Source organism: Eutrigla gurnardus (assembly GCF_963514095.1).
Source record: "Eutrigla gurnardus genome assembly, chromosome: 13".
Classification (NCBI taxonomy): Eukaryota; Metazoa; Chordata; class Actinopteri; order Perciformes; family Triglidae; genus Eutrigla; species Eutrigla gurnardus.
Window position 1 is genome coordinate 18,704,014 of NC_139936.1, and position 10,022 is coordinate 18,714,035.

The following is a 10,022-nucleotide window of genomic DNA, read 5'->3' on the forward strand; positions in this document are numbered from 1 at the left end:
ACTGGGAACAGGTAGCTCTAGGTCACAAAAGTTGTCTACCAGCTGTCTTCCCAGTTTCTGTTTTGCTAAGCTAACCGAGCCTCATACTTGCAGACATGAGAGTTGCATCAATCTTCTTACTTAACATTTGGCAAGAAGACAAATTAGCTTGTTCCTCTAAATGACAAAGGTTACATTTTGATTTAACTTTTTTTTTAAATCGTACAGTTAAAAAAAAAAAGTCAGTGTAAATTGGAGGTATTTTAAACTGATCATTTCTGTGCAGTCGTACCCAGAAGCATCTTAAGTGTTTCTAAAGTCTCAAATATTTTGTACTGTTAAAAGGAAAATGTATTTTGTCAGTGATGACTCAAACTAGAAGGATGTCAAAAAGATTGTATTTATTTTGTTTGGGTTTGTTTTTTGCAATGTCAACTCCAACAGCAATTACATGTTTTTTTGTTACAAAATGCTCTGATAGATCTGTTCTCTTCTTAGAAAATAGTCTGTGCATGGCGACATGTTGGAGGTTTCCCCACAGCTAGTCCGAAAGACATGAGGCGCCTCTCGACAGCTCGTGCTTCCAAACACAACAGCATTGTCATGAGTTACTTTTACGAAGGCTGGACAACAGTGGTGTGAACTGGCTGGATGACATAGCATGCACTTGAACGCCTCATACAGAATGCGTAATACGAGCAACACAGTCTCCCACTGATGTCCAGACTTGATCACCAGGTCAGTAATTGTTCTTCCAGCTACAGAAGGAACCAGTCTCTCCAAAATCCTGGGTGTTGCTTCCTATTATTCCTATGTTGTCTATTTGATGATGTCAAAGAAACATCTTGATAATAAATCGATTTGTTACTTGGAAAAAATAGAGGTCGTCTTCTTTGTCCTCAGTCTCAAGCTCATGCTCAGGACTTTGGTTTTTAATGAAAATTATTTGGGCCAAAGAGCTGTATGTCCTTTAGGCTCAAACAGTAGAAGCGGATGTTCAGCGTCTCAAACATGTCAAGCAGCTTAGTCACTTCTGATCATAAACACCCTGCCAAAGAAAATTGGCTAAAACTAAAGCAACTTTTCAAAAACAACTGAAAACTTCAGCGGCTTTTCCTGTGACTTTGGAACTGAGATGTGACCTTGGGGACAAATATGGCTTCCAATTTGAACCAGAACAACAGCCAAGCCCCAGTTTTTCTTTCCCCTCACTGACTAGTGCCTCCGCCACCAGCTGTTTCGGCCACCATCACACAGGTCACGAGGGGATCATGCCTTTGTTCCTCTTGCGGTCGGCCATGTTGCGGCGGTTGTGATTTGCCCCACGGCTCTTATTAGCCTCCTTCTTGCGTCTGTCCAGGAGTGTGTCCTGAGCTTGTCCTTGGCCTTTGGGTTGGCCCACAACATTATTGGGACGCTGCTCTGGTCTGAAACTGGAAGAGAAGGATGGTAAGTCCACAAAAGGTGTAGAGGGAGCCACCATAGGAAGTATTCGAACCAGTATGCAATGAGCTACAGCAGAGGGCGGCTGCAGCTTATGGCATACATAGTATTACTAGCTGGCACTATTTTTATTTTATTTTTTCAAGACGATATGGAGAAAATTCAGCTGGACCGAGTGAGACTCTGCAACGTGAATCTGGACACTTCTTACCCTTTCCTTTGATGCATGGCAGCTCTTCTAGCTTCAGCCCTCTCTCTCAGCAGAGCCGGGTCCTGAACAAACTGGTCCCGGTTTGCATTGTTCTGAAATACAATGGATGCATTCATTCATTAAAAAAACACTTATCAAAGCATGTCATTATAGTGGTCACACATCCATCGCTAGAGCATTTAATTTCAAAAGGTGCCATAAAAATGACCCACCCGAAACGCTTGAATATTAAAAATGTAGCTGGCGAATTGTTTAAGTCCCCACATATTGAACAACTTGTAAGGTGGTCTAAATTGGCAATTTAATCTTTCACTATTGATAACATAAGCAAAAGATTGAGAAACAAGGGAAAAAATCTACATTTCTGATCAATATTAACATAATTGAACACGGAAGGTTTGTTGCGTGTTGGATCTCAATTTTACCAAGTGTAGCTTATTATAAAAGTTATCAAATTCTGACCAGCGTGCTCTCCCAAAAATGTTGAATCTGTTTCCCACATAGCTCAATCAACTCGTTCTGGATCATATGACTGCAGTATTTGGCATTGCTTGGTGCATTTTCGAGATACTCTTTTAGTTTCTCATCTCCTTTAGCGCGGTATTCCAGAAGCACCTGGAAATTACTGCGCTCATCAGTGTGGCCCCGAATGGGCAGATTTTGCTGTCCACAAACAGCGATAAGCTCAATGACTGCTTTCAGGCCATGTTTAGTGCGCTCTACTGCTTGCTCATGTGAGCGATCTAACTTGGAATAGATAGACTGGCTCTTTCCCAAAGCAACATCAACAAATTCACCTGCGCGCAGTTGGGCACTATGGTGCGCTGGAGTTGACATATGTCTGGAAATTATTTTCTTTGCGTTACTCCAGTCAGTAAGTGGCTTCGTTCTCAGAACCATGTCTCCTGATGAGAAAAGCATACAAGCTACACAAAAAAACGCCATCAACGCCTTTGCTGTAGCAGAGTGGGGTAAATGCTCTCATCAAAAAACTCCTCCGGTATTTTCCGCTGCTTCCCACATATGACTCTAGTAGGGGGTACCCACCCTCTGGGAGGCTTGAATCTTGACTGTATCGCTTTCAGTTTAACGGAGTCAGATGTCATTTTGAGTTCATTAGCCTTAACACAGCCAAGGTCATCTTCATATGCAGCAGTACTCAGCATCCTTTGCTGCTGCTGTGTGTCATGTGTGGGCTCGGGGCTTGGATCTGCACTGACGGCGGCTGCAACAACAGAAGAGGCAGAAGAGCTAGCTTACTTTGAAACGACAGTAACAAGTAATAAATAATGCATTACGCTTTTGAAGTAAATTGTCCAACACTGTTGGTGACTCTCAAATGTCCGTAGGTGTGAACCTGAGTGTGAATGGTTGTCTGTCTCTACATGTCGGCCCTGTGATAAACTGGTGACCTGTCCAGGGTGTACCCCGCCTTTGCCCAATGTCAGCTGGGATCGCCAGAGCTAGAGAATATTCAGTGGGGTAGCCAGGGTGAGACCAGAGGTCATTTTGGGGTGGCACATAGATCTAAAAATGAAAGAAGGCATCTTGAAAATGCGGGAATATTTAAAGGCATGTACGCGCTATAACTCTACAGCAGAATAATAATATAGACAGTGGCGTTACTGTCAGATATACTTTTACTTGATCAATTTATTGCAGTGACCTATGAGTTCATTTTTTTTCATCAAAACATCATAAGAGACTCAGAGACAGTTTTGTAATTTATTTTTAAAATTCAAATCTGATTCATTCAATCAATCAAATAATCATTTCTGACTCATTTTGTCAGTCTGATTTCTAAAGGCCTTGCGTGTATATATTGAACTCAGATTCTAAGAATAAGCGCAGGTTGGTCTCAGCTTTTGCGGTCCGCTTCAAAAAGCCCACTAACTCGGCCTTCTGCTCTAACATGGCAAAAAGTCAAAGTGCAGTGCATTTATCACAACATAACTGACACAATTGCAAATACATCACAGTGTTGATGTGCGTCGGTTTGATACGTCCCAGGTTTCTTGCTGCAGTAGAGAAAAGTTCCACCTCTAAAAAGAAACGTAGTTCCGGGCAAGAAAAAAAAGTCTCAAAAATGCAAAGAGGACCAGGGCATGGGGCGGGGATTCAGTGTAGGGTGGTGCCGGCCACCCCTGGCCACCATCCAGATCCGTGGTTGCTGCGACCGCAAGCAACCTGCAACCACAACCCATGGCATGCTTTGTCATATGGACTTATTGCCTCATCTTTGCAGGTCTTCAGAAAGCTCAGTCCCGGACCTAAAATGACCAGGAAGTGGTTTGTAGACACATGACTTTAGTTGCCGACTTTGAACGACACCACAGACATAGATAGCTATCACCACAGCCTTTATTGAATGTTAGCTAAACCCCATAGTTCCCAGGCATGGATATTTTAGAAATAAGTAATAAAAATAGAAAGAAAAGAAAAGGTAATCGTCAAACACTATCGGGTACATTTCCACAATTTGTTTAAGATTTTGATAAGTGATTGTGTCCAAACATGCAGCTGTTGTTCAATTTTAAAATTCAATTTTAAGATTTGTAAATTAGTATCTCTACAGGTAAGTCATTAATGCCACTATGTGAGGGAAACGTGTATATTGTAATTGAGCTAACAAATGTTAGGGCATTACATTCATTCAATTGATTCAGCATTTAATTCTTTCAACTCATTCAAATTTTATTTTTCATTAGAGTTGAAGATTTGAGCCTGTAAAACCGAAAGGAGACCTCATTCCTGCTACACTGAACACAGAATGCTGCTGAGCTGTTTTTATTTCATGACTGGAACAAAGCAGATATAGTTTTATAAACCAGGCTGCTTGAAGTCATACATGCTTAAAATCATACTTCAACCGAGAAATAGTGACGGTGACAGGGAGTAAATGCACAAGACAGTTAGAATAAAAGCATGCAATGTTAAAATCAGGCAATATAAAGTAGGCTTAATCCATCAAGTGTCAAATATAAAAGCACACTTAAAATGGTCCTTTCTGCTCTGTGACTAACACTCTGTGGTAATCTGGTCCCAGGCAGTGTTTTCATAGGCATAACTGTGCATTTTACTGCTGTAGATGGTTAAGGTTGTCCTGATTTAACTCCAAACTGTTTACTCTACACTCTGCAGCAATGCTGCAACTTTTTTTTTTTTCATCATCACATGCAACTTTTCGTGAGCTTCAGAAAAACAGCATTGCATTGCATATATATATATATATATGCGTTTTGTATCGATCCAAGATTGGCTTTACATGCTTTGTTTAGTTTAAAAACAAACAAGTGAATACAGGATTTAATATGTTTCACCAGACATGAAGTGTAGAATTTGAGAGTAAAAGTAGCTCTTAATGATGTTCTTTCTATTCATCTGCAGACATTTAAACTCCACATTTATGCTCTACAGTTTAAATTCTGATTTTAGATTTAGTTAAAAAAAAAAAAAAAAACGTTGTTTAGTTTTAATAATACTCCCAACGTCTTTGTTTTGGACAATGTGGAAAAAAATGAGGTCCCCGACTTTGCCAGTCTCAGAACGACATTGATCATGTGTACCACACCGAGTATGAGCACACCAACTAGAATGGTGATCTCACAGACAGGGTAGTTTGCAGGATGATCAATTTCATCAGCTCTTATGGGCTCAATCAACGACGCAACGACGCATTGGACTGAGGCCTTTGATGATGGATGGTTAACCACCAGTGTCAGCGACGCAGAGTCAGCGCACTCACTAATCGTAACCCTGCTCCTACGTCACCTTTACCACCGCAGCTGACTGAGACCTGAGCTGATATACGTTCGATGGGACCTATTAATAACTCTGCGTTCTCACGCGGTATTTATACCCCTCCGACGTGCAGTCCGTTTGACTCAGGGTGCGCAATTTTCTCCACCTGCCATTTCCATGTGTGATACATTCTCCCTCTCAAGGACTCTTGCCAGACAAAGTTTCAGCTCTAAAATCGCTTTACTTTTCAAATGATCGGCTTTTTTATGATAAACGCTGACGATGACGCTGCCGCTTGGGATTATGGGTAACCGCTTATAACGCTAAGTAAAACGACTGTATTAAAATTGCACATGAAAGATCCATAAAAAAGGCACGTTCAACAGTTGTATGGCGATTGCTCAGGTGGGCTGAAAGCTTTGTCACATTCATGAGAGCCACGGCAGCTATGTACCATCGTTTAGTAGTATTGTCTGCTGGAAACAACAGCAATCACATAGTTTGGTCGTTTTGTTATGATTTAAATGTCGCTCATGGAATCGAATCCTCATCAAAACTGCCAAGGGGCCGAAGAAAATTAGCAGCAATACCATTGTCAGCCACAGCAGAGAGTCCAAGGGCTGGTGGCGCTGTTTCAATATGTAGGCTGCTGGCGAGGGAGACGGTCAAAGAGGTGTTTATGTATGAGTGCGTCCACTTCAGCGGGAAAGGTGTCGGGAAATGAATGGTGATAGTCATCAACTACTTTCAAGGATGTTTCCTGAAACACTCCTGAACGAATGTTGCTGTATTACAGGAGCATCATCTTACAATGCTCCACAAACACATCCAAGGGCGCAGTGGCGCCGCCAGGATTCAATTTCAATGTACGCACAGAAACGGCAAATGCAACAACAAATGGAAAAATACTTTTTTAAGACAAAATCTAATGTTTTCAGTATCAGTGAAATCAGTAGTGTATATCATGGTGATAGGCCCCGGTGCAAATATTTTTTTAGTGCCCTGCACTCCACGCGCACGCACACACACGCTTGGACACACACGCACAGTACGGTATGATAACTCTCCCGGGCCGGGGAGAGAGACATGCATCGGCTCGGCCCACAGTGCTCAGCAGCAGAGAGGTGACGAGACTAGAGCCGAGCTGTATTGTGTAGTGGAGAGGGGCCAACACACGCTATGCGCAATTGCGCACACACGCGCGATCGTCTCAAATGCGGCTGCGTCTCTCCAGGTCACTGTGTGAGAGAAAGAAAAGCTCTGACTTGCTTGGGCAGACGTTGTTTGGTGTCACCCGCTGATTTGCATAATTTAAATATCTAGCCCGCTGAATCTTCCAATCCGGCCCCGGTTCAGCACCATGGACAGTGCACTGCAGACCTGCAGCATTTGTTTTCATCCAAACGTTGCAAACGTGGTCGGGATTTGTAGAAGACATCTATGGTGCTCACTAGCCTATGCTGTTCCTATAAATAAATGCACTATAAATGTTATGCACCTGGCCTAGGGGTGCCAGGCTACACAACAAAAAAAGGTGGGAGACAAGTTTTCCAAACAAATTAAGTGTTTATTAAATAAACCAATTTAAGTGTTCAAATCATGATTCAAAATATGGGATGTGGGAGTCAGTAAATCAGTAGTGTAGAGTGTATATGCATGAGTGGATTATGTGTGTGTGTGTGTTGTTTCAACAGAAGTGTTGAAAGGTGTGCATGGCTGCGGAGCTGAATAGGAAATGAAAAGAACAGAGGGAAGGACTGGGGAAGCAGGCCCTTATAAGGCGTTGGCACCCGGGCCCAGGTGCACGCCAATTGAGGCCAATCAATGATGTCACTGCTCCCCAGTCCTAGAAACAATTAGAAAACAGATGAAATAGGGGACAAAGCAAACAACCAACCAACCATAACCAATAAACATAGAACCTAAGAGTGAACAACAAACTACTATAAGACACAATATACAGGGAACCGTCACCCCCCCCCCCCCCCCCCCATAAAGACGGGGTCCCAAAGGGATCACCGGCAACCCATTTTACATTAGATAAATATACTACCTACTCTCTACCATACCAAACCTCTACTCCAATGGCCGCCTGCCCACTGTGACAGGCCTCCACCCCAGCACCCGGATCCAAGGAAGCACTTTAAGGGGTGTAAGACCGACAGAGGTAAAAAAGGACCAACGGAGACCGGACCTCAGTCATGAGGAGCCCGTGACAGCGCATTGGCCACCACGTTCTCCGTCCCTTTAACATGACGAATGTCCAGGGTATAGGATTGCAGGAACAGTGACCATCTTATCAATCTCTGGTTTGGACACTGCAAAGAATGTAAGAAAGTCAGAGGGTTATGGTCTGTATAAATAACCAGGGGGGTACTACCGCCCACATAAACATCAAAATGTTGTAAAGCTAAAATCAAAGCCAATGCTTCCTTTTCAATGACCGAGTAATTTAGCTGGTAAGAGTTGAATTTCTTGGAATAGAAGCTAACAGGTTTATCTATGCCCAGGTTGTCCTCTTGCATTAGTACGGCCCCCGCCCCCACATGACTAGCATCAGTGTAGACTTTGAACGGTCTGTCTAAGCGGGGAGCCGCAAGAACCGGAGCAGTACACAAGAGCTTTTTAGCCTGCTCAAATGCTTCTTGGCAAGCTGGTGACCAGAGAAACTGTTCCTTAGCCTTCAGCAGGTTAGTGAGAGGTGCCACAACTGTCGCAAAATTCCTACAGAAACTACGATAGTAACCTATCAGACCAAGGTAACGCATGAGCTCTTTCTTTGTCGTTGGAACTGGATATTGCGCCACTGCCTGAACTTTGGCACCCACAGGACACACTTGGCCCTGCCCAACCACTCGACCGAGGTAGGTCACAGTCGCCCTTGCAAACTCACACTTCGCAAGATTGACTGTGAGCCTAGCCTCCCTCAAGCGATTGAACAGTTCCTGAATGCGTTCCAAGTGACTCTCCCAGTTGTCTGAATAAATTACAACATCGTCCAAATACACTGCACACCCCGGCATATCCCAAATCACTTGATTCATCAGCCGCTGAAATGTAGCAGGTGCATTGCGAAGTCCAAACAGCATGACCTTGTAAGAATAAAGACCATTAGGTGTTATGAAAGCGGCAATCTCACGTGCTCGTGCTGACAGAGGTACCTGCCAGTATCCCTTCAATAGATCAAATTTACTCACAAACTTTGCAGAGCCCACCTGATCAATACAATCTTCCATTCTGGGAAGTGGAAAAGAGTCGGGTTTAGTGACATTATTCACTTTACGAAAATCAGAACAAAAACGGAATGTTCCGTCTGGCTTGGGAACCAAAATACAAGGTGAAGCCCAACTGGATGCACATGGCTCTGCAATGCCATTTGTTAACATGTAATCAACCTCGGCTTCCAAATAATTACGTTTATCTGCATTTACCCTGTAAAACCTCTGTTTTATTGGTTTCGCATCACCAATGTCAATGTCATGTTCGATTAAATGAGTACAACTCGGTGTATCACCAAATAAGCATGGAAACTCCTGGATTAATGCCGCCAGTTCCCTCCGGCCTGTTGCAGGTAAATTAAACAGTGTATCGAGGCATGCAAGCGCCTCTGAATTTTTTAGACGACCATGCACCAATGCTGGATCTGGTGTACCCAACCCATCTTCTTCTACCTCCTGACTGGGAGACAAGACCGGAACTGCCATGCAAACTGCATGAGCCAAGCCAACCTCTGGCCACACACACACACACACACACACACACACACACACACACACACACACACACACACACACACACACACACACACACACACACACACACACACACACACACACACACACACACACACACACACACACACACACACACACACACACACACACACACACACACACACACACACACACACACACACACACACACACACACACACACACACACACACACACACACACACACACACACACACACACACACACACACACACACACACACACACACACACACACACACACACACACACACACACACACACACACACACACACACACACACACACACACACACACACACACACACACACACACACACACACACACACACACACACACACACACACACACACACACACACACACACACACACACACACACACACACACACACACACACACACACACACACACACACACACACACACACACACACACACACACACACACACACACACACACACACACACACACACACACACACACACACACACACACACACACACACACACACACACACACACACACACACACACACACACACACACACACACACACACACACACACACACACACACACACACACACACACACACACACACACACACACACACACACACACACACACACACACACACACACACACACACACACACACACACACACACACACACACACACACACACACACACACACACACACACACACACACACACACACACACACACACACACACACACACACACACACACACACACACACACACACACACACACACACACACACACACACACACGTCTCAGAAGTGCATGAATAATAAGGTTTAAGCAAGTTCACATGGCAAAGTTGGGTTGGTCTCCTACGTTTAGGTGTTGA

The 10,022-nt window shown here is 43.8% G+C and overlaps 1 long non-coding RNA gene across 1 annotated transcript; it reads right to left on the reverse strand.

The window, feature by feature from the left end:
• Nucleotides 1–591: 591 nt before the first annotated feature.
• Nucleotides 592–1,714, reverse strand: LOC311022962. The gene is made up of 2 exons (XR_014598161.1): nt 1,634–1,714; nt 592–1,412 (listed from the first exon to the last, which is right to left on the reverse strand). It is a non-coding gene; the product is annotated as an uncharacterized lncRNA (long non-coding RNA).
• Nucleotides 1,715–10,022: the final 8,308 nt, after the last annotated feature.